Source organism: Halichoerus grypus, chromosome 2 (assembly GCF_964656455.1).
Source record: "Halichoerus grypus chromosome 2, mHalGry1.hap1.1, whole genome shotgun sequence".
Taxonomy (NCBI): domain Eukaryota; kingdom Metazoa; phylum Chordata; class Mammalia; order Carnivora; family Phocidae; genus Halichoerus; species Halichoerus grypus.
In genome coordinates, this window is record NC_135713.1 from 106865556 (window position 1) to 106890774 (window position 25219).

The following is a 25219-nucleotide window of genomic DNA, read 5'->3' on the forward strand; positions in this document are numbered from 1 at the left end:
GTTTGGTTGAGGGAAGAAGCAGGGAAGGCCTTACTACCTCAAGTCTGATTACTGTGTCAGTTTTTAGTCTGTCTCTCTGCTTCTCACTCTTCCAGGCAGTACCCCCAGTGTTACTGGCTTCACCTTTCTTCAAGATACTTTAAACCAAACGGCCTCTGTTGGAGGACTTTCAACGGCTCCCTATTACCTTCTAAATAGAATAAGCAAAATATTAAGGTTGTAGCAAATGTCAATTATCCCTTATCTAACAAGAACCCAGACAGGTTTAAAGACTTGGCCGAAGTCACAGAAGTTGTAGAAACAGGACTGAATTCCCTGAGAGCTAACCCTGAATGAAATTTTCTTTTTACACTGTTATTACTCCTTTCATATTTTAAAAATCATCCAGTCGTGAGTATGGAGCTTACAATGCTATAATCAGGTATAGTCCCTAAAGGCAAAGCACATTACCCGTTTGTGGTCTACAAGCTTGAAGATAATCTAAGATCAATATTTGGTGAGTGTGGCTAGCCTCAAAAGCCTGAGACTATAAAATGAGGGTCACTTCCCATTTATACCTAGATTACAATGACTCAGAGACCCCCACCTGTGAAAGAGGAAGCCCCACTCAGCTCCCTTTTATAGGCCATGCACCCACTACTCTAGTTTGGATTTTAATAAGACACAGCTTCCTTTTTCTCCAAAGAATTGCCCTCGGGAGCCTCTTCATTTGGAAGGCTGTTCCAAACCTCTACAGCTGGTCCAAACTTCAGCCAATGACTGGCTGATAGAAAATTATGGAAGACCAACTCCCTTCGCCTCAGGGACCAGTTGTGAGGTGCAATCTACTCTCCAGAGCTTTTTGTGAGGTCTGATTGAAGCTAACCTCTACCTAAGACCTCATTTTTGGGTAGCTGTCTTCCCCTTGCCCCATCTTGCTTTCCTCACACCCTTCTCCTGAGAACAGTTCTCAAATGAATTACTTGAATAAGAATTTCCATCTCAGGCTCTGCTTTTTAGGGCACTTATTCTCAAACAATAAGTGTACTCAAAGCATCCCTCATTTGTTTCCATCAGCCACCAAAGGGAGACTCATCTCTGTCTACTACCCAGTCTGGCACGGCAGTCTCACGTGGGTCCACCACCTTTTCCTCTTCCGTACAGATGTCCTCATCACTGCTCAGGAACCTAGTTGAATGAACCCCACTGAGGTCTTTGCAGAAGGCTGAGAACAATGAGGTCCAGGCCAAGGATGCTGCTTGTGGATGTTCCTCTAATTGTCAGCACTCAACATACCACAGCTGACCTGACTTCCACGCTAGTTGGCAGAATGGCCTCCACCTTCACTCTCTGAACATTGGGACATGTAAGCCCCACATGGGCTGGTGCCCAGAGTTGCAGGAGGTCTACTTTCTGACCTTTACTTCTCTAATCCTGAGGGGCCAAACCCATGCTATGGGCAGGTAGCAAAGATACCATCATCACTTTACAATCTTCTTGAACCTATGCCCCAAACACGTCCCTCCTGTCACAGCTCAAAAACAAAACCCTATCGTAGGCATGAGTATGTGGGGAGGGAATTGTCTATAAAAGCATCTTCTGGCAGCCAGTTCAAAAAAATTTTTTTAATTTGATTTTTATTTTAAGCCTGTATCAAGGAAACCTCCTTCCTGAAGCCATTTTGGACAGAGAGCTTCCATGAATAACAGATACAACCTGTTTTAAATAAATTCTTCCTTCATACAAGTGACAAAAATGTGCTTAAATACACACAGAAGAAACTTTCAAAGTATAATTCTTCTAGCTCTTACAAACTTTGGTTTTAAATAAGGATTCTAGAGTGAAATCCAAGGTATCTTCTACTTCACTTTCACAGAGGTTTAACATTTATGATATTTTCTCTAATACTTTATTACAAACATTTTCAAGCATACAGCAAAGTTGAAAGAATTTTACAGTAAACGTATCTATACCCATCACTTAGATTCTATCATTAACTTTTTTCTGTGCTCACTTCATAATGTTTATAAACATCTATCCATTTTTCTATCCATCCATCAATCTGTGATGGCATTTAAATAATTTTTCTAAGACATTTTATACTTTGATTTACAACAATAAAGTCTAAGTGCAAATAAATTCTACTGAATATTATCTCTTCAATAAAACTATGAGAGGTGTAATCTGTTATGATCTTATGAGGCTATACTTGACAGAGTGGACTAGTCAAGGAATCTTATATTATCTTAAAAAGCTCTAGTTCTGAGTGAATATTGTTTTATTTATTTTAGAAATTATTTATTTTTAAGCATACCCCCAACATGGGGCTTGAACTCACAATCCCAAGACCAAGAGTAGCATGCTCTACTGACTGAGCCAGCCAGGCGGCCAAGGGAGTGAAGATCATTTTAAAGCCATTGGTAAATCAGTCACCATATAAATCACATGGAAAGTTGAGGAGACTGCCAGGTAAAGGTTTAAGTAATAATTTTCTAAAGCCCTAGTCTGTTCAGCCATCAATGTGGGGGAAGCTGTTTATATTTAATCAGTAGGTAAATGTGTCTATTCATTAACACTTGTGTATGAAGTCAGGAACTGCACTTCATTTATAATATTAATGCACTAACGGAAACATATATTTTAACACAATGATTTCCAAAGATCTCAACACTTCTCTAACATTTACATGCATATGATCTAACCACCCCAAAAGTGTTAAATTAGGAACAATATATTCCATTCTGTGATGTCATTTTTGATAGGGCTCCAAGAAAAGAGACACAGCAGTGTGGTTTAGAAAAAAGCAGATGTGCATTTTGTTTCACTCTTGTAAAAATAAAATTTGATCATCTTGGCACACCCGAAGAAGTTTTATCATTTACAAAGAATAACCATATAGTTGATTCAAAGAGAGATTTGGCTGATTTATTTTCGGCTTAAAATTACTAGTTTCTTGAGAATGCTATAGGAGGATGGAGTGGTACTGGAAACCAAACCCCTAAATAAAAAATGAGCAAGTTGACACTGCAACTCAAAAGCTATAGACTACATTTACAACCAAACTTGGTGACAGAGTATCAGCTCTACAAAACCCAAAACATAAGTGGGTGGGGACAACCACAAGATCCGCCCAGTGTCTGCATCTGTACAAGGGGAAGCACAGAAAAGCTATAGGGTATCTGCCAGATATGAAAACAGAAGATACCAAAACTGCCTACAGGGATTCACTGAAAGCACAGCAGGCCAACTACAAAACAGCAGCTAAAAGTGGCAGGATTTTACCTACAACCACAGGGCCAAGTGCACAACAGCATCTGAAGCGGTTAGAGTCTATGAACTTTTGAAAATGATCAGCCAGAGTTCCCTTCCAGGCCAGAGCCCCACACTGTAGCAAAAAGGCTGTTAGTGGAATCAAACTTGAGAAGGATATGGATGACAGAGACCATGGAAAGAGATGGTCCAGATACAAGTGGGAGAGGGAAACAAAACCAGGAAATTTAAGAACACAAGCCCTCATATTTTGTTAATACTTTACGAAAGCTACATGAACCAAGCCTCCTTCTAAAAGTTAAAGAAAACTAATCTCACATAAAAAAAAGCAACATGAAAGTATTGAAGTCAAGTCCCACACTAAGTTATTATTTTTAAAAACAGAATAAGGAGCAGAATAACATCCCTAAAGTCAATGAGAGCATGCCAGAAAGAGATGTCCATAAAACACACAGACTTTAATCTGCTATTTCAAAACGACCTAAAAAAAATTAAAAAGTAAGAAATAAAATAGCATAAATCAAAATTAGAAAATGAGATGACAGAATTCAAGAAAGAATTAGAAATAAAAGGAGAAAACAATTTTAGACATGAAGACCAAACTAGGAGCATAAGAAAGAAAAAATAGGAAAAACAAAGGTCTTAAGAGAAATATTTACTTTTTTTAAGTAAAAAGAGATAAAAAAAGCATTTGGAAAAAAGTGACAAATGTTAAAAACAATCAAAGATCTCCTATATGAATAATAGAGGTTCTTAAAGAAAAGTAGACAAAATAAATACTAAAAACTAACTTAAAAAAATTCCTAAAATAAATATTCAAAGCTATGTTTTTAAAAAAGATTTTATTTATTTGAGAGTGCGCGCGTGCGCGCAGACCTGCACAAGCAGGAGGAGCAGCAGAGGGGGAGGGAGAAGCAGACTCCCCACTAAGCAGGGACTGTGGGGCTTGATCCCAGGACCCTGAGATCATGACCCAAGCCGGAGGGCAGCCGCCCAACCAAGTGAGCCACCCAGGCATCCCCTAACGCTACATTTTAAACTCAATGGATTTTAAATAAAAACTTATTTGGGGGTCCAGCCCAAAAGGAAAAGAAAATTACATTACTATCAGACATTCTGATAGCAGTGCTTAAAGGCAGGAGAAAATCAAGTAACATATTTAAGACACTCAAGATAATATGAGCCAAAGATACACATTGAGCAAAACCTATCTTCAGGTACAAAGCGCACGAAGTATTAAGGTTACATGAGAACTCAAGGAATGTTGTTCCTGTGAGCACTTCTTCAGGAATCTACTAGAGAGTAAGCTTCACACAACAGATATGACTCAGAGATGTTATATAAAGACTGATAGTCAGCATTAAATATATAATTACATGTAGAACTGAACACAGGTTAAAAAGTATGTAACAGTTACAACCTCCTAAAACTAGAGTGCAAGCATAAAAAAATGGGGATACTATATATGCCAAAAAAAATTTTTTTAACTGCTTCCAGTAATCATAACTGTTGGTGGTATTATTAGTAATATTAGTATTAGTGATATCAATGTTATTAGCATTGTTCCTCTGAGACTGTTGTGTGTGCAGTTGGGATAAAACAAAGGAATTATTATGGGATATTCTAATTCTATTACTGCTTATGTCCTTGAGAAGCAAAATTCATGACGTGGAAGAAAGGAGATACAGATATAACATAGAAGAGGGTAAGTAAAACCCTTATAGTCAGGAATATGAATTACATACAGCAGTATAAAAGCAGAATCTCAAGAGATATTTTATGATTAAATAAATACATATTTTTTTTCTAGCTCCCCTGAAAAGCCTAGAAACAATGACCAATCCCCCAGACTATGGTCTTGATATACCACTTCCTACTGAAGGAAACCAGAGCTTCTTGGAAAATTGGCTGATGTCAACTGTGATATTGTTATTTATAACAAGAAATATGTATTTGGTCTTTGTCCCTGTTTCTAGCACAGAGCTTCTAAAACCCTTGGAATTTCCTAAGTGGTAAGAGATAAAGGTGTCTTTTGTTATGTTAATAAGGTGACTTTTAGAATGCAGCCAGGTCACCTAGAGATGGGGCTGGTTGCCAGGGGAACCAACTCAGTGACTGGAGAGTTGAAACTTTCAATCCCACCCCTCAACCTCCAGAGAGGGGAGAGGGGCTGGAGGTTGGACTGTCAATGGCTAACAATTTAATCAATCATACTTATGAAATGAAGCCTTCAAAAAATCCAAAAGGACAAGGTTTGGAGAACTTCTGGGTCTGTGAACACATGGTAGAGTGGTGTGCTTGTAGACCATGGAAGCTCCCCACCTTTTTCTCATACCTTGTTCTATGTATCTCTCCATCTGGCTGTTGATTTGTATCCTTCAGTATCTCTAGTAGTAAATCAGTGATCTAGTAAGTAAATGGGTTTCCTGAGCTCTGTGAGCTACTCTTGCAAATTAAGTAAACCTACAAAAATGGTCATAGGAACCTCTGATTTATAGCCAGTTGGATCAAATGCACAGGTAACAAACTGGGCTTGCAACTGGCATCCGAAGGTGGGAGGGGCAGTCTTGTGGGATCTGCTACTATCTCTGGGCAGATAGTGTCAGAATGGAGTTGAATTGTAGGATGCCTACCCAGTGTCCAGAGACTTGCTTGTTGGTGTGGGGAAACCCATCCCCCACTCACCTTGGAAATGGGTGATAAGAACACTCTACCAAATCTGGGGCAAGAAATGTTTAAGATGAATCTGGTACGTCTTGTCATTCCAGAGTAAGAAAGCTAACAAATCACTGGGGTCATGTCTAAAGGACTCAGGAGGCAACTTAAAGAGGCTCCTACTGCCCCAAATGGAATACTTTGAGCTTCGATAAATATAAGAATTGCAGTGGATCAAAGCCTATCAAATGTATATAAACGCAAATGCTTATAATAATGTAAGTATCTCCTCCAGGGGATGACAGGGAACCAATTCATTATCTTGAAAACTGATAAATTAAGGAAAATCATTAACCTTGCCTTTCCTATATAAACTGTACTACTGAGTTATCAAATAGTAGATAAAAAGAAGCATCTCTTAAAAAAAAAAAAATTCGAGAGTAAAATGAAAATGGCTAAAGTAGGATGTCACCAATTTGTAACCCCATGAAGTAACATATCTAGACAATGATGTCATTACAAAAGAGAGACAAGAAAACCAGCTGCAATCCTACTAAAGGGATCTAACCTGAATTTGATCAAGTGTCTGGACCCAATTTGCAAGAAATACATTAGAAAAAGAACATGATAAATGGCACCATGAAAAAAATCTAGACTGCCAAAAACACTACAGATGAAAATTGCCCAGGTCCTTCAAATTGTGAGGAAGTCCAAAAATATATAAAAAAATTCAGGCAAGTGTAAACAACAGAGTCTAAAGATGCACACTTGGGTGATAACATCATAAACACAAGAGGTTACTACAAAGTCAGGAGAGTGGTTACTTTTGGAGAGAAGCATGGTGGCATGAAAGGGTTGGAGAAACACACAGTAAGGCTTCTGGGTCTATTTCTTGATATGGATAAGGATTACAGGGGTATTAATGTTACAATAATTCCCTAAATGATGAGATGGAATGAGACAAGCAAATAATTAAATACACCAGTGTGGAGTTCTAGGGCTAGATTTGGAAGTCAAACAGATGATATTTACATTTATGGGGATGAATAAGGTCACCTAGAAAGTGTCTGGATTTTTAAGACCAGCAACTCCAGTACAGAGCCATGGGGAATGTCAACAGTAGGACATGAAATGGAGAAACCAGAAAGTAAGATGGATAGATACTTGATAAGTGTGGTGCCAGGAAGCTCATGACTCCTTTACATCTTCTCAGCCCTAATGTTTACTCCAGTCACTGATGCAATGACAAGTCCCAGGAAGGCTTTTTATTTTTTTTTTAAAGATTTATTTATTTTTTCAGAGAGAGGGAGAGAGAGAGAGCATGGGGTGGGGGGGGGGGAAGGGGGCAGAGGGAGAGAGAGTCTTAAGCACTCTGTGCTGAGCAAGGAGCCAACGTGCAGCTCGATATCACAACCCTGAGATCACGCTTGAGCTGAAACCAAGAGTCGGGACGCTTAACCAACTGCACTACCCAGGTGCCCCAACGAAGGCTTTAAAGGCTTCATGCAGGTGCAACCAGACAGGTACATCAGGTAGAAACCAGATACCTCCCTCTTCCTGCCTTGGAGCTTCTCTGGCCCATGGAGTGGGAACCCATTTGGCACTTGGTGAGGCCTAGAAAGATAACACATGTGGGAGCCCACCCCTAAGCTAGAAGGGATGAGATCTGACAGACACATGTTTCTTCTCTTAACCCCCAAGCAGACAGTTCTAAGGCATATTTTATAAGACTCTTCAAGGTCTTATAAATCTGAGTCTTCTGAATCAAGTACTGGCTGCATCGGTCACCCATAGCCATGGCCAACACCAGAACACAACCTTGTTGGCTTTTTCTCTTTGTCTGGGATCTATCATGTGAGCTCCCTGGAATCTTTCCCCCAAATAAACAAGTCTGCATATAAGACTTTGTCTCAGGCTCTGCTTTGGGGAGAACCAGTTTTTAAACAGAAGATTCAGTTGTACTGAACACTGCCAAGAAGTTAAGGGTACACAGGATATGACAGATGGGATTCCTGGGAACCCTTACAAGAGCAGTTTCAGGGGAGTGATGGGGCAGAAGCTTGGTGAGGCGAGGCTGAAGACAACAGGAGATGTGGAAATGGAGACAGTAAAGTATAAATGCTTCCTTGAGGGTCCAAAACTGTGGACCCCGGACTCCTCAGCAGCATTCAACACAATTGACAATTCTCTATTTGAAATACATACCATTTACCAGTGACTGGGGAGAAGAGAAATGGGTCAGTAGCTAGAGTGATAGGTAGGGTCAGGGAAAGGCTTTTGAAAACCAGGAGACAGTAGACCATGGGGATGACGAGAATGTCCAGCAGAAAGGGAAAGCGGGGAAAACCACAAATGACAGGTAGGAGGATCTTGAGCCTAAGCATCAGGTTGGCCTTTGGTACCCTTCATTCAGGGAAGTAGAAGGAAAGACAGATTTAGAGGCAGAGAAGTTTGGTGGTTTAGATGGTGAGGAAATAATGGAATTCATGTCTGGTTGCTTCGAGTTCCTCAATGAATTATACTGTCAGGTCAAAAGCTGAAGGAGAGCAGCAAGGGGTGTAGCAACTTTGAGAAAAAAAGGGGAGTGAAATGATTTTGGCAACTAAGAACACAGACATATCAGGCAAGTGATAGCTGAGCTGTACTGAGTGTCCATTTATTTCACTGGAAAGCTGGCCAACTCATTTCTATCCCATTTTGAGGGTAGTGGGCCCAGGGCTATACCCTGGTACTGTTTATTCCTAAAAACTTTTTTTTTTTACCAATGTGTTGGAGTTGGAAATAAGATTACAAGGAAGAAGACCAAGTTAGAGATCTGGCTTCTCAAAACAAAAGTAAGGTGGTAGGTAAAGGATGGTGGCCAATGGAAGTGAAGGCCAGTGGAAGGACGACAGCTCAAAGGAACGTGGTCCAGGGGGAACATTAATTTGGGTCACACAGTTGGCTCAATGTTGCCAATGTCTACCAAAAAACTTTTGCTGCCAATGCACAGATGATTTTTCAGAAACAGTACACTTTAGAATACATATTTTCTTCCAAACTACATTATACAGAATGATCCTGCTTCCCCTATTTTCCCCTCAGAAAAATAAAAGTTGTATCAATTTATTACAGAGGTGGAGGTGAGACTTATTAAATAACTGCAGCCTTCCCAAACCATGAGCCCAAATAGGGACGTTACTAAGTACCACGCTGAGCAGTGACATCATTGTTTCCCTAGTTACCCAATGTGGAGGCAGAAATGAATAAGCTAGATATAAATGCAATATCTAATAGGGTGGGAGTGTTAGAACTTTTTATGGCCATGAGGTTGGTTAGCCTTGTAACTCAAAATGTGGTCACTCAAAACATGTAACCAAAAAATGTCATGGGGCTTGTCAACTCATTGCTTATGGCACTGGCAAAATATGTTCTATATTCATTTACTTTGGCGGAAGCTAAATGAGCTGGTTCTTTGGCTATACCTAAAATCCTGACTTAGGGCTTTGTGGCTATATCAACACAAAAACATACAGATACTTTGTATTTTACACAGAGCTAGTAGATAACAAATATCTAGTAAATATCACAAGATTTAAAAATATGTATGTGCTTGGGACGCCTGGGTGGCTTAGTTGGTTAAGCATTTGCCTTTGGCTCAGGTCATGATCCCAGGGTCACGGGATCATCCTGCTCCTTGCTCAGTGGGGAGCCTGCTTTTCCCTTTCCCTCTGCCCTTCCCCCTGCTCGTGCTCTCTCTCTCTCTGACAAATAAATAAAATTAAAAAAAAATATGTGCTTATTTATATAATACGCATGATTCATTCCTTTTCCTTAAATGATACCTACTCACATAGACATTGAAAAGCAGAAACAATCCCCTTACTATCGCGATATGAAACTCAATGTCACTTTTGTGTTTATCATACTATCTAACAATTAAATAGTCCTTTTTTTTTTTTTTTTTAAGGTGATGTGTTTGACAATCAATCACCTTAATTCTTTTTTGGAGCAACCCTAACAGGTAAGCTAAAATGATTATTCCCATTTTAGAGTTGGCAAAACTTAAGTATAGAAAGGTTGAAGTTCTGTGCAAACTCAATTTGTACTGCTTGTTATAATCACTTTTGTTTCAAATTGGACGTACGATCAGTGACCAAAGAAGGCTTCTGAATTGTGCTGCCCCTCATCCTCAGGTCTAGGATCTGGACAGCTGTATTTCAGTGCCAAGCTTGATACATAGTAACTAGAAGACAAAACACACAGTCTATGACTAACAGACAACAGAACCAAAAATTCAGCCTAGGCAACTAATAAACATGCCTGAACAAAAATACATTTCCATCAGAGGTGTAGAACAGGATTTTAAATTTTTTTTGCAGTTTTGCAGAAATCCTCATTTTTCAGTGTTTAATAATGTCACATCATTTGGACAATAATTTTTCTAGTTTTTGGTTTATCAAATAATATGTTTTCAATTATTTTTATGGAGCTTTTCCTTTTAATCAAGATAATAGCTAAGCTGTCTTTTCAGCTCGTGATTTCCAAATAAAAGTTTAACTTATTTTCAGAATTTTAGAGCTATGCACATATAGCCATCAACCTAATAAAAATCCTTGCAGATGAACAGCACATACTTTTAAAGGTTTTATTTTTCTTTCTCTCTCCTTCTTTCTCCTCTTTCAAAATTAAAAGCAGGCACAGCATGCCTTTACCATGTGGAAAAGGGCAAAGGAATTGGCTAAAAGCCAACTGTTTGAAATAATAAATCAACTGATATGGTAAGTTTTAGTCAAAATATATTCATATATTTTCTACTATATGTTTCTTATATTTTTAATTAGCTCTGATAACTTTTTTAAATTTGAATTTTACCAAAGTTACAGATTTTATTAACAGTTTAAAGGGTCAAACAGCTCTAAAAACCATGTTATAAATATCAACTTGATTTCTTACTCCCAACTCACCACTACACCTCTAGTCAACCATTTTGAACTCTTGCAGCAGATTATTATTTACTTTCTCAGTTCCAAATAATATGATCATTTTGTGACTTTTTAATTTACACATTATGTATTTATTTCCCAACAAAGAAGATGAAGATTTAGTTATCTTTTATTTCCTGCTCCTCCACACAAATACACTTTTTTTAAAAAAAGATTTTATTTATTTATCTTAAAGACAGAGAGACGGAGAGCACGAGCAGAGGGAGGGGCAGAGGGAGAAGGAAATCTCAAGCAGACACCACGCTGGGTGCAGAGCCCAATGCGGGCCTCAATCCCACAACCCTGAGATCATGACCTGAGCCAAAATCAAGAGTCAGACACTCAACTGACTGAGCCACCCAGGCCTCAAATATATGCTTTTAATCCCCAAGTTTAGCCCATCATAATTTCAGTTAGATCACTATTCAGTACTTAAATTACCCTCATCTGTGCCACACTAATATACTATGATTATATTTCCTTTCCTACATAATTTTCTTCTTTTTTTTCATTAAACATGAGGTAAACAGAATAGGATTAATTGTAATTCATGACACATGCTTCATTGGGCTATGCATGGCCCTTTTTTATTTATTCAATTAGCTGTTCTTAATAATGTGACTAGCTCCCTTGAACTGACACTTGAAACAAAAGCTAGAGGCATGAGAAGAACCTATATCTAACAATGTTCTCCTCATCTACAACCAATCCATCTTTCAGTATCCCCTTATCTGAATGACCCATAGTCCTAAATTTTGTGTTGGTCTTTTCCTTATTTTCATTTTTATATAACTTTGTTGCATCTACATGTATTCCTACATATAGGAATACACAGAGATAATAGATAAAAGCATCTTTTGGGAGTTCATTTTAGAGGTAAACTTTGTAATTTGGACCAATCCTTTCACTAAACAAGTTGAAAAGCTAGAGAAAAAAAAATACATATATGTTTAATCTGCTTGTAATTATCAGAGAGATAACACAACAGTAAAGAACTGTGAGTTCACGATCAGGGAGAAGAAACCCTGAGAGGTGAGGCAGAAGTTTGAGGCTACCTTCCCCTTAGACATCTGCTGTTTTGGACGAGGTGATGACAAAGCTGCTGGTAAACTCATAAGGCCAACAAGACAAAATTGGAGTTCCGTGTTCACCAAGGAGGAGGATGTAACTCCCAGGTTTTAGATTGAGATCATTAAAACCTAAACCCTAGGGGTAAAGAGAGGACTGGAAATATATTAGCCCTTACAAAGATAGAAGCTCAGTTGAAATTTTCTCAATCTTTTAAGGGATTAAGGTGATCTAATATTGCTGATGCCTTTATAAGTCTTTTGGAAACAAACTCAAATCTTCACTGGAGTAAGATGGCCTCATCTTAGACATCAAAGTATCTGTACAAGTTTTCATTTAAAATGCCTGGCATTCAAAGATATCCAAGTATATGACAACATAATAAAAAACCAAGAAAAACAACAGAGAGGATCAATATAAGGGAGTTACCACATAGAGACTTTAAAATAATTATGCTTAATATGTTCAAAGAAATAAAGGAAGACGGAGAACTCTGGTAAACAAATAAAGCTATCAGAAAGAACAAAAAATATTCTAAAACTTAAAAGCAATAATTTTATTAAGATCCCAGTGAACAGATCTAAAAACAGATTAAACAAAGCTGAAAAAAGAATTAGTGAATTGGAAGACAACTCAGATAAAAACATCCTAAATGAAACAAGAAAAAAAAAAATGAATACTTTGTTCTGCTTTTTCTTGTAGATTTCTTTCTGTAAGAAATCTAGAGAACACAAAGGGGGAGAAGGAAAATTGGTAGCAGTAGTATTTGAATAGATAATTTTTACATTTTTCTAAAAATCAAATATACCAAGCCTCTACTCCCCTCCCATACACACACCTAGACATGTCATAGTGTAACTACTAAACACCAGGAACAAAGAGCAAGAGAAAAATGAAAAAAATGTCTTTAAAGGAATATCCAATCCCAGGAGGCTGGAAGACAATGAAACAATACTTTTAAAGTGCAAAAAGAAAATAAATCCCAACCTAGAATTTTATTCCCAGAAAATGTAATGATCAAAAAAGTAAGTAAAATAAATATATTTTCAGACAAAAACTAAGAGAATTTAAGTATGCTCATCAAGCAGAAAGAAAATTATTTCAGGGAAATTAGGAAATGTAAAGAGGCACGAAGAGCGAAAAACCAGATAAATATGTAAGTAAACCAAATCAATACTGACTGCAGAAAACAACAGTAATAATGTTTTGTGAGATTAAAAAATGAAAATTAAAATATATGACAACAATGGTAAATAAGTAGGAAGGGTGATAAATAAGTGATAAATAGAAAGTCTTTGAATTTTCTAGGAAAACATGACTACGACTTTGTGAAGGATACAAGGTATAATCTCTAGGATAACCACAAGAAGAAAAGTAAAAGAATATATGACTAATAAGTAAAGAGGAAGAGGATTTTGAAAAAAATTTTAAAATTTTATATAAAGTACATTGTGATGTATATATTTGAAAATTACTTTTTTCACTTACGATGAAATATTTTTTTTATAAGTTTTTTAAAGATCTTTTATTTTTTAAGTAATCTCTACACCCAAGATGGGGCTCAAACTCACAACCCTGAAATCAAGAGTCACATGCTCTACTGATTGAACCAGCCAGGTGCCCCATTACTTTTTTCACTTATTATGAAATCTTAGGATAAAGCTTCATTCATACATTTATTTGTTTTGATTGCTGTAAACTGTCATCCACTCTCTCACCGACAGGCAGTTTTTGGGTCGTTTCCAGGCTTTTGCTGAACAGTGGTGTGATGAAACTTCTTGTGCATTTCTCTTACTATATATATTTTAACTTTCTTTTTCCACCTGAAAGAAGATTGCTGGGTCACAAATATGTTTTTTTCTCCCCCAACTTTGGAATGTAATGCCAAAGCATTTTTATTTTTTTAATCTCACCAGCAACACATACAAGATTTTATGAGTCTACATCTTAACCAACATGTGGTTTTATCAGTCTTTGGAATTTTTGCCAACGAAATGGCTGTATCATTGTGATCTTTATTTGCATTTTCTTGCTCACCAAGAATGCTGACCATCTCTTTGCATTTATTGGGCATACGTAATTTCCTCTTCTGTTAAATACTTCTTCAGATTTCCTGGCTACTTTTTATTGGGTTGTTTGTGGTCTTTTTATTGACTTTTTAGGAATTCATTATATATTCTTGGTATTATTTGTCACTTATGTATATTATGAATATCTTAAGATTCTATTTTTTTCACTTGCTTTTGATGAGTACAAATTCTTAATTTTAATAAGCCCTGAACAACTTTTTCGTTCTCTCTTAATTTAACAATGGTCTTTTTATAGATTTGCTTACTTCTTGATGGGCTTGTTGCTAATTTAATCCAAATCCTTCCCAAAGTGTCCAGGTTTTCTCTTGAGATATTCAAATTAGGTAATCCAACAATTTCAACTTCCTGAAGAATTCCTTCCTGGAAACTTGTGACATGTTCCATCCTGGACATGTTGCTTTCTAGGCACAGCTGTCACCTTGAGGTCTCCAATCAATCCATCCTACAGATTCTCCTTTTCTCTGTTTCTTGGATCCTAGGTCTTATTCTTTCTCACTTCACTTCCTTGTTTTGGTGGAACATATCCCCCTGTAGCTTCCTGAGAAGGGGTGCAAGGGAGATAGATTTTTAGAGATCTTCATTCTGCCCTCACACTTTTGGATGGGAATGGAACTGAAATTGGAAATGATTTCCCTCCAGAAGTTTGAAGGCTCTGTTCCATTGTCTTACAGCTTCTACTGTTATATTTGGAGAAGTTGGTGCCATTCTGATTCTTGATTCTGTTATGAAACCTCCCTTCCCCACCCCTCTGGAGATTGTAGGATTTTCTCTTTTTCCCCAGTGCTTTGAAATGCCATGATAGGATACAATGTGGGTCTATCTTAGACCGCTGTGCTGGGCAAGCATGCCCAGTTTTAAGAAATTTTCTTGAATTACTTTCTATAATTTCCTGCCCTCCATTTTCTCTGTGTCCTCTTTCTGGAAACCCTATTATTTAGGTATTGAATCTTTTGGATTGGTTGTCTTATTTTCTTATTTTTTCTCTCCTACTTTCTGTATCTTTGTCTTTTTATTGTACTTTCTGACATAAATCTTAAATTCTATCTTCTGTATTGATCCTTTAGTTCATCTAAACTTCCTTCATATCTGCTATCTTCATTTCCAAATGCTTGTTTCTTCGTACTCTGATTTTTTTTTAAACATAACAACTTGTTCTTCTTTTATGAATGTAACAACTTCTCTTATTTTCTCAACATTTCACACACTCACAGCAGAGGTTTTCCTTGTTCTTTGGGTATTCCCTGGTTGTTTGCTCAAACCAAAAGCTGTCCACCAGAAAGCAGATTAGTAACTCTGTGCATGTATGTGTAGCTTGTTTACTGTAGTCTTCATTATAGGGCAATCGAGCTGGGCCTATTCCTTGGGAGATTCTTAATGTCAAGATCTTAGTTCTATTCCTTGGGGACTTCCTGATGTCAGGATCTTAGTTCTTTTCTCTCCCCCAGAGAAGATTTCTATTTTTCTGCCAGCTGCATGTTGGTTGACAGCCAGCAGTCTGGGAGCTGAGAAGGTCAGGGGAAGTTGCTGTGCAAAGTGGGAAAGGAATAAAAGAATAATTGCTTCATTAACACACTGTCAGAGAAGCCTTAACCCCATATTCACCCTTGCTTTCCAGAGATACCTGTGTCTTGGGGGATTTTGCAATGTAAATTAGGTTTCTGTTCAGCTTTCCTTATTGCAAGTTTAGGATTGCTTTCTCTAGTCCACTAAGTCAATAACCATATGCTTTCCAGCCTTCAGAATTTTGAGACTGTTGTCTTCCTTCCTGTTTTCTCCGTTATTTTAGGTTTGTGCCTTTAACTGGAAATTCAACTCAAGCTTTTTAAAGGATTGTCAGATCAATCCAACAAGCATATACTGAGCACCTATCATGTGCCAAGTTCACAGATTCATCACAACATTAATGGATCTGTGGGCTTAGGGCTGTTATTAAATGCTGAACTGGAATGATAGATGCTTGTCAAGTCTTTATTGTTCTTGCAACCACTGGGCTACTTTCTCCAGCTCTGATGTCTTTTGTTTATTCTTTTATCTCTAGGGTACCATTAATTCTTTTTCTCATCTTCTATTGACTGGAAACATCTTTTCTCATCTGAAATTTCCTTTTAGATTTAAGCACATAACCTATTTCTGAGTCTGGGTCTTCTTTCTACATAAAAATGTCTCCTTTACCAATCCAGAATAAATAGAGAGGATTTTAAACTCTGTCTAGTAAGAAAAATTACTTCTAATTTGTATTTAAGCTAAAAACACATCATCCTCCTCACTCTCACTGGGCAGCATCATGACTCTTTCTATGCCACAGACCTGGCAATAGTGATTCAGACTATTATAGTTAATCACTTTACACATTAAAATGGATTATTATTTACAGTGGTTCACTACTACTAGGAATTTCCGTATGTGTTGGCATAGCAGCTAAATTCCAACTCTACCGGTTATTAGCTACATGACTTTGTGTGAATCTTTTGTGTGTGTGCCTCATTTCCTCATGTGTAAAATGAGGAAGATAATGGCACCTCCCTCAAATGACAGCTTTCTCTTTGGTAAAATGAATATAATAATAGTATTTCCTCCAAAAAACCATTTTGAAGATTAGATGTCAAGCCCCGAGCACAGCACCTGGTGCACACAGTAGGCATCATGTGTTATTAACATCATCATTGTAATTATTTCTGTCCTCATCTAACAAATTAGGAAACAGAAGTTCAGAGAAGTTTAATTTGTCTATGGTTACACAGTTAGTTAACAGCAGAGCCAGAATGCAAACTATGGCAATTCTGTTACTACTAACACGTTTTTCAGAGTGTTGATATACCATGTGTCCATTAAAAATGTAGTTCTTTTTAGACTTATTAAGTATTTATTAATTGCCAATTATGTACTAGACAACACGGAGTTTAAATGGAATAAAACGGACTCAGTTGGCAGGAACAATTTCACAAGTGAAGGAGAAGAGAAAGTAGGAAATGTCCATGCAACGGGGTAGCCTGGCACAGCTGTCAAAGCCTGGGTGGGCTGAGGAGGGCATCCACAGGGGATGGGGCCTACGGGAGGAGGGAGCAGATGCGACCCTGGGTAGGGTGACAGAACCCAAGCGGGATGTAGAGGGCATTTGCATGGGAAAGGGGGCAACACTGCCAAAGGGGATGGCTTACTACATAGAGGGGAGTTAATAAAATAAATAAATATATTAAAGATAATAGGAGACAGATTGTTCATTGTCGGAGAAGGGGGTTACAAAATATGGAAAAGATGAAAACTAAAATTGACTTTGTGGTATTGTAATTATAATAATTACTGGAATAATCAATTACTGGAATTGAGGGTAATGATATAAACTGTAATCTGTTCAGGAAACAGTAGTTTACAACCTTCCAACAAAGACAATCCCAAACCCAGAACGCTTCAGGGTAAATTCTCATAACACTTAATGAAGAAATAATAATAATTCTACTCAAATTACTCTAAAAAAAAGAGGAAGAAATACTTCCAAACTCATTCTATTAGGCCAGCATTACAATGACACCAGAAATCAAACAAAGATATTAAGACAGTAAGAGACACTTAGACACTGGGGGGCCTGGGTGGCGCAGTTAGTTAGGCATCCAACTCTTGGTTTCAGCTCAGGTTGTGATCTTGGGAGTCATGTGAGATCAGGCCCCAGGTTGGGCTCTGCGCTTAGCCAGGAGTCTGCTTCAGATTCTCTCTCCCTCTGGCCCTCCCACGCGTGTGAAAAAAGAGATAAACTTAAAAACTGATATCCCTCATGAACACAGATATAAAAATTCTAAACAAAATTTTAGCAAATCAAATCTAACAAAATATTAAAAGTATAGTACATTATAACTAAGTGGGATTTATCCCAGGAATGTAGGGTTGGCGTAACATTATAAAACCAATCACTGGAATTCATCATGTGAACAAACTCAAAAAAGAAAAACATGATCATCTCAACAGATGCAGAAAAAACATTTGAAAAAATCCAACTGAGATTCTGCTACTACCTTGTCAAGGGAAGCCTCTGTTGAAAATCACAGTTTTACAAGGATTAAAATATAGACAACTGTGTTCTGTTTTTGAGGATATGCAAAAGTGGACTCATACCCATTCTCGTTACACACTGCTAGTGTATATTCTAACTTCCAATTATCTCCAACCTAAATACATTATGCTGTAGTTTAACTCAGTGTTTCCCAAACTCTATTCCGTAAAACATTAGCATCCTTTGAAATATAAGGCTCTTCCTGTACCTTCAAGATGTACATTAATATACTAAAAGTTCTAATTCCAAGGAAGAAACCACATCCAAGATTTTTTTTTCATGTGAATTTTGATCATTGCTTTCCTATCAGGGCAAATTATTCTATATTTACTGCTAAGAGCATTTTACTTTGACCCACCCATCTGTTCTTGCTTATATACTGTATAATTATTCACAGAGGCTGAAAAATCAGCAAGGTTATAGCAGTCTGGAAGGGCAGATGTTCCTGACTTTGGCCTGTCACTGCACGGTCTCCTTTAAATACCACCTTTATTATGGCATTCCTCTACTCACAGACCTGCCTACACACACTATACCACCATAACTCTATACCACCAACACAGAAACTGGCAACTTTTCTTAGCAACTTTCCTAATTCTTTGATTTCAATATCTTTTAATTTCAGTTTTCAAAGATTTTATTTATTAATTTGAGGGAGAGAGAGCATGGGGGAGAGAGAGTATGAGCAGGGGGGAGGGGCAGAGGAGAGGGAGAAGCAGACTCCCCTCTGAGTAGGGAGCCCGATGCAGGACTCGATCCCAGAACCCTGGGATCACGACCTGAGTCGAAGGCAGACACTTAACTGACTGAGCCACCCAGGGGCCCTAATATCTTTTAATTTCATAAAAGAATCGAAAATATTTATCCCAGATGAATAAAAACAATAAATTAAATTGTCAAAAAAAATTTAGAAATCACAAAAATATCGATTAAAGCCACTTTCACTTGACTCATAGGAGCACTTTAAGGAGGCTTGTCTCCATAGCCAGAGAAAGCCAAGTGGTAAAAGTGAAATTTCTACTGGTGTTTCTAGCTGCTACGGTGAGAATGGTTGTGTCCCCCTCCAATTTCGTATTTTGAAATCTTAACCCCTAAGAAGATGGTATTGGGAAGTGAGGCCTTTGGGAGGTGAGTAGGTCATGAGAGCAGAACTGCATGAATGGGATTAGTGCCTTTACGAGAGATCCACCTTTCTGCCAAGTGAGATGATAGCAAAAAGAAAATTGTTTATGAACTAGGAAGCAGCCCTCACTAGACAGTGAAGCTGCCAGAGCCTTGATCCAGAACTATGAGGAATAAATCTCTGTTGTTTGTAAGTCACCCAGTTTATGATATTTCGTTATACTAATCTGAAGAGACTAAGATACTAACACACTGTTTCTTTCCATAAGCATGGAAAACACATTAAAGGGAATTGTGTCCTGTGAGAGGTGAATCTATAAAAAAGCTGGGCATCAAGTCATAAACCTACCACAGAAAACCAAAATAAAACGGGAAACCCAGCAGAGCATTTTCCTTTTGTGTGCCCAGGGGATTAGTGACTTACTCTTTGTGCAAAGTACTGCACATCTTGGAAGCAAATAGTTTAAATAAGGTAGTAATATATTTAAGAGCGACTTTTGAAAGTTACAATCCCTAAGGAAGACAAAAGAATCTTTTCATTGCAAAAAAGAATTCCAACACATTTGTTGTAGCAAAGGAGCAAAATGAATTGTAGTGTAGGTAGGATGCTGAATTCACAAGCAGCAGCATTTTCTCCCAGCCTGATCCTGGATAAGTAATTTTTAAATTAAAGTGCCTTTTCCTCACCACTTGGAATAGTTCTTGAATGAGTTATAAAGTGTTTGTGCTAACTGCATTAGACCAATGGTCATTTCCTATAAACAGGAACAAGATTTCAGCTAACCAAGAATAGTGTGACGAACATTATTTTGACTCTTCCGCAGAGGCTGTAGCATGAAACCCATAAAAACAGGAAGATACTGAAATCAATTTACCATGATCTGACCTTACTGGTGAAATCAGGACAAGCCCTAAAAGACATACGCTCTGAAGCACAGGACCATCACAAGTGACACACTTGCATTGTACTGGATTGTGTATTTTGTCTTCCATTTCAAAAGGCAAAGGACCCATATTATAATTAAGAAAAAAAACAAACCTCAGAAATACACTAATATTAGTTGTACTTAGGGCTAGTAAGAATGCAGTAGGAAAAATTATGGAGAAAACAGATTATTGCACTGACTCATCCAAACTATTATTTTCTGTTTCAGGAAAGAGGCTTTCAAAACAGACACAGTTTTAAGTTAAACCAACCTACTCCTGCCTCCTTTTTAGGGGACTGTCCCTTGCAAATTATACCTACTTATAAAAAAAATTTTACTCCAAAGAATACTTACTGAGGAAATATATATTTAGTGGGGACTTAACATCTTTTTAGCAGTGCCATGGTCTCTGTGAAGAACACAGAAGAAATTTAAGATACATTCTCTGCTCTGCTTCACCCTGTTAATTTTAGAGTTCTAGAAATAATACTAGAGGTTGTTTAAAAATGAAAACGTTTTATTTTCTTGATGAAACGTACTTGCAGATATGAATCTTAAACAAAGGTAAAATCCTGGATACTCTATTTTTTATTTACCTAGATGGAAGTCGTGATCTCTGTGTCTAGACAGCACCTATCACCCTAAAATAACCAAAAGAATGTTTTCTTTTTCCTTCATTAAATTACTGGCTCATTAAATTTGCACCTAGAAAAAGATAGTTTAATTGTCCACTGTTACATCATTAATATTTATTAACTAGGACTACAGCCAACAGAAATACATGTCCTATGTGCACCAAGAGAGAGCCTAAGGATAGTCATAGCAACACTATCTGCAGAAGGTACAAAGTTCAGACAACCCAGACATCCAGCACAACAGAATGGATAAGTCAACTGTGGTACATTTACACAACAGACTACTACAAAGCAATGAAAATGACCGAACTGCACCTACATTCAACCACATGGATAACAAATGGAAGAAGCAAGACTAAAGAATACATCAAGTATGATTGTATTTTTAAAAAGTTGCTAAACATACAACACAACTATTTAGATGTATCTGGTGCATATAGCTGCACACTTAAGTGGTAAAACTATAAAGAAAAGCAAGGAAATGATTACCGAAAAAGGAAAGCTAGAGCTTTCTCAGAGAAGAGAGGACAAGTGTGGGGAGAAGGTTGTGACTGCCAAGGGACCCACAAGGCTTTTGACATGTTGGTCAAATTCTTCCACATTTTATTTATTTATTTTTTACCCATGGATGGCAGTTACAAGTGATGCTTATTCTTACAATCACTTGTAAACTGTAGACGTCATGTTACCACTTTTTAAAATAATATTATACTTCACAGTAAAATACGTCTAAAAAACCCATGGGTTACCGTGCTAAATATTAAATACATACAATATATACATATATGCGTGTGTATAATATACACACTAAAAGCTACTGGTTTCAAGGGAAAAAAAAGCACAGTGATTCTATACTAGACTTCTCTTGTTCCTGTCCTTATCTGCTGAGCAAGTATTAAAAGAGCGAATGAACTTAGAAAATGAAAGAGATAGGGTGTAGAAGTACACTACAGAATACTATTCCCTGTCATGAATGTTATTTGAGAATGTGAAAGACTTAGGCGGCTTTCTGGCTGATGGTGGAATTGCATGTATATTCTTAGTCTCTCCTTTGTCTATGATATAACTTGCTGATATAACTATGCAGAAGCAGTACTTGAGAAAAAATGAGCATCATTCTGTCCTGATAGTCGTGACACAGAAGCAGCTGTACTTTGATTTTACACCTAATGGCCTGCTCCTAAGTTTCCTGCTTCCACCAGTAATGCTGATGCTAATCTTTAGAAAGTCTGCTTCTTTGAACAACAACAACAAAACCGCACTGAACTAACTCAGCCATGTCTGCCTATAAGTTATTTGACTTGAGTTTGGTCCAAATCAACCTATTTTTCCTCCATGCTCCTGAATTAGTTGGGTAATAGGTTATTATGTTAACTTTTCATCTGGCCTGGAAAAAACGTTTGACATCTAAATACTGGTGATACAATGATATCCTCAAAGCCTCCTTCAGCAATGATCCCAATACAAGTCTTGGTTAACAGACTGACATTTTCAAACTCTGATATATCACACAAGAAAGAAAATGGGTTGACCAACTGCCCACCTTTATGCTCCAGAATGGATTTCCTGAAGGGAACACAGAAAAATCCGTAGGGCAACTTTATTCTCCCATCTGTGATCAGGATTTATTCTATAGCTCTTGGGTAGGTCAAAATCAGTTTTACATTTAAGAATACCTGAATCTGATCTGTGCTCTTAGAAGTTAAATGTCATTTTTCAAAGTCAATCCCACCAAGTAATGTTGTGGTATAAACAATGTTGAGGGCAATATAGGTCACTCTTGATCTCTGCCAAAGGTTTATCCACAGCATAGATTTCTTCAAGCAAACCGTGATCCAAAGCTTGGTAAAATAACAAACAATACTGCTTAAGTCACATGTGGTCAACAGTCTGTCTACTTAATCTAACACTCAGAATCAGTGCCTTCAAGGCAAAATAATTATTTGTCTATCACCTGGCAAAGATAAACACTGAAGGAAAATGGGCATCTCTTTTTACACTGGTGTGTTATTTCCTCCTGAGTTAATACTTCCTCTCATATGAGGGATAAATTCTGCAAGGAGGAAAGGAAAAAGAGCTATAAAGCAATCTTATAATGAAGCTGCATTATTCTACCTAAGTAGTATCTACATTATAGCCCATTACATGGCTCAAAAATAGTATGGGTCAAAGGATATTTCCCCAAATATAACTAATACTCTAAGAACATGATACAACAGAGTTATAAACCATAACTCCTGTTCCCCAAAATCACTGTTATATATGGGGTGACACTGAATTAGAGTTCCCCAAAATATCACTCAAGTTCAAATATAAATTCTAAGACTTATTTCAAAACCAAATCTCATTGTGTTGGGATTCATTACCACTTGGCTTACAGAATACCATGGCTGTCCTCACTTAAAATGATAAAAACTGACAGTACAGAATATACCTCTTTTTACAGAGCAAAAGAAAATATGTTCTAGGACAAAATGTAAACTTCATATATTGAGAAAGCATTTTAACAGAGGAGGGATAAAAATATTACCTTACATTTGTGAATAACTGGAATTCAAATTTGGGCCTTCCGATTTCATGGCTGGTGTGCTTTCAATACAACACAGGTGTCCTTAGCTTCCTTGATAATGATTTATCCAAAATCTTCCTATGAAAAAAAGTGATTTTAGAAAGTAACTGCAACAGTTCAGTCTTTTGTTTTTAATGATAAACATGTGCTCTCATTTATTTCTACCACCTCTCCCAAACGATTCCATATAGAATAAAATCTGAGGGGGTGCCTGGGGGGTTGTTGGTTAAGTATCCGACTCCTGATTTTGGCTCAGGTCATGATCTCAGGGTTGTGAGATCAAGCCCTGTATTGGGCTCCGTACTGGGCATGGAGCCTGCTTAAGATTCTCTCTCTCCCTGTGCCCCTTTCCCCACCTCTCTCTCTCCCCTGCTGTCTAAAAAAAAATAAAAATAAAATCAGAGGGGAAAAAACATATATTTTCTTATATTCTTTTTTTTTTTTAGGATTTTATTTTGACACAGAGAGAGCGAGCGAGAGAGGGAACACAAGCAGGGGGAGTGGGAGAGGGAGAAGCTGCTTCCCGCCGAGCAGGGAGCCCAATGCGGGGCCCAATCCTAGGACCCTGGGATCATGACCTGAGCCCAAGGCAGACGCTTAATGACTAAGCAACCCAAGTGCCCCTAAAACCGTGCATTTTCTAAGCAAACATTTTCCCTTAAGACTCCCCCCTAGCATCTGAGGAATTAGAAGATCGCAGCCATATGCCTTCTTTCCCCACTGCTCAGCAGCAGTCAGTGACCAAGCAGCAAGATAACCAAAGCAAGAATAGGGTCTAGAGACTGCAAATAATATTACAGACGATTTTAATTGAACACTAGACCAGAAATTAAGTATAAACGGTTTCTAAATCGAATATGGTTTAAAATTAATTAAAGACTTATAGCAAGAAGCTTACTTGTTAATTCATTAAAGTCAAGATCACACTTATTCAGATAATTTCAACCATCCAGCAGCTTCAATTGCAATTTTATTTCCTTTAATTAATCTCTCTCAAGATACATATAGACACAGCACAATCTTTATTTTATTGGGTTATAATATTACTTTAAAATTTTATAGGCCGGCATGGTGATTTTTGTACAATTGCCGAATTCTGAGTTTTGATAAAGGGTGTCAAACATGTAAATTCACCACCAATGAGTAAACAGTTGTTGCTATATTTAAAATTAAGCTTCCCTCCGTTTTTGGACAGTTTTGGATAGCCAGTGATTGCTTATATAAATAAGTAATGTGCTGTATATACAGAAAATAAAATTTTAAATGCTTATCTTTGTGTCAAACTGTGTCTCTTTAAGCAAAAATAGACAATTCTCAATCAATGCATACCAACTCTGCATTAGACATTTTAAAGTTGACTAACACAAAGAAGGAATTCTAAAACAATCACCCAAAGCATAAAAAAAATGTCACCCTGGTAGACCAGTTTCATTAAACTAACTGCATAAGAAGCTCTGTGTCTGAAAATGGAATAGAGAAATCTGACACACAAAACTCATGTTATCAGGAAAAATTAAAAAATAACTTAAAAAGTTGCAATCAACTATTTCATATGCATCTGTGGTTTTTGATTAGTTGAGTGTTGCCTTTCAATGATTGACTTCCCTCTCATTCAATGCCCCTGCTTAGGTTCAAAGTTGACAAAACTGGTAGAGTACTTGGTTGGACGGCAGAGAATCTCCCACCAACGGCTAGGACAGGAGTCTAGGGAGAAGCCACAGCTGTGTTTTCTTGCAGTCATGATGTAATAGACTGTCTAGATCAGTGATTTCTGAGCTTGTCTGCACATTGGAGTCACCTGGGGACTCAAAACACTATTGATGCCTGTATTCCATTGCTAAAAAGTGTGATTTAATTGATCTAGGTGTGGCCTGGGCTTTGGAATTTTAAATAGAT

At 37.5% G+C, this 25219-nt stretch overlaps 1 long non-coding RNA gene across 17 annotated transcripts in view; it reads right to left on the reverse strand.

The window, feature by feature from the left end:
• The window catches only part of LOC118541464 (uncharacterized), a 109933-nt gene that overhangs the window by 66453 nt on the left and 18261 nt on the right, over window positions 1-25219 (reverse strand). For 6 of the 17 annotated variants that reach the window (XR_013445796.1, XR_013445804.1, XR_004920134.2 and 3 more), the window contains one exon: window positions 23285-23401. This is a non-coding gene — a long non-coding RNA (uncharacterized LOC118541464). Of the gene's footprint in view, window positions 1-10030; window positions 10130-22297; window positions 22596-23284; window positions 23402-25219 lie in introns of all 17 variants that reach the window. The other 11 variants (XR_013445798.1, XR_004920132.2, XR_013445802.1 and 8 more) reach the window with 7 other exon arrangements.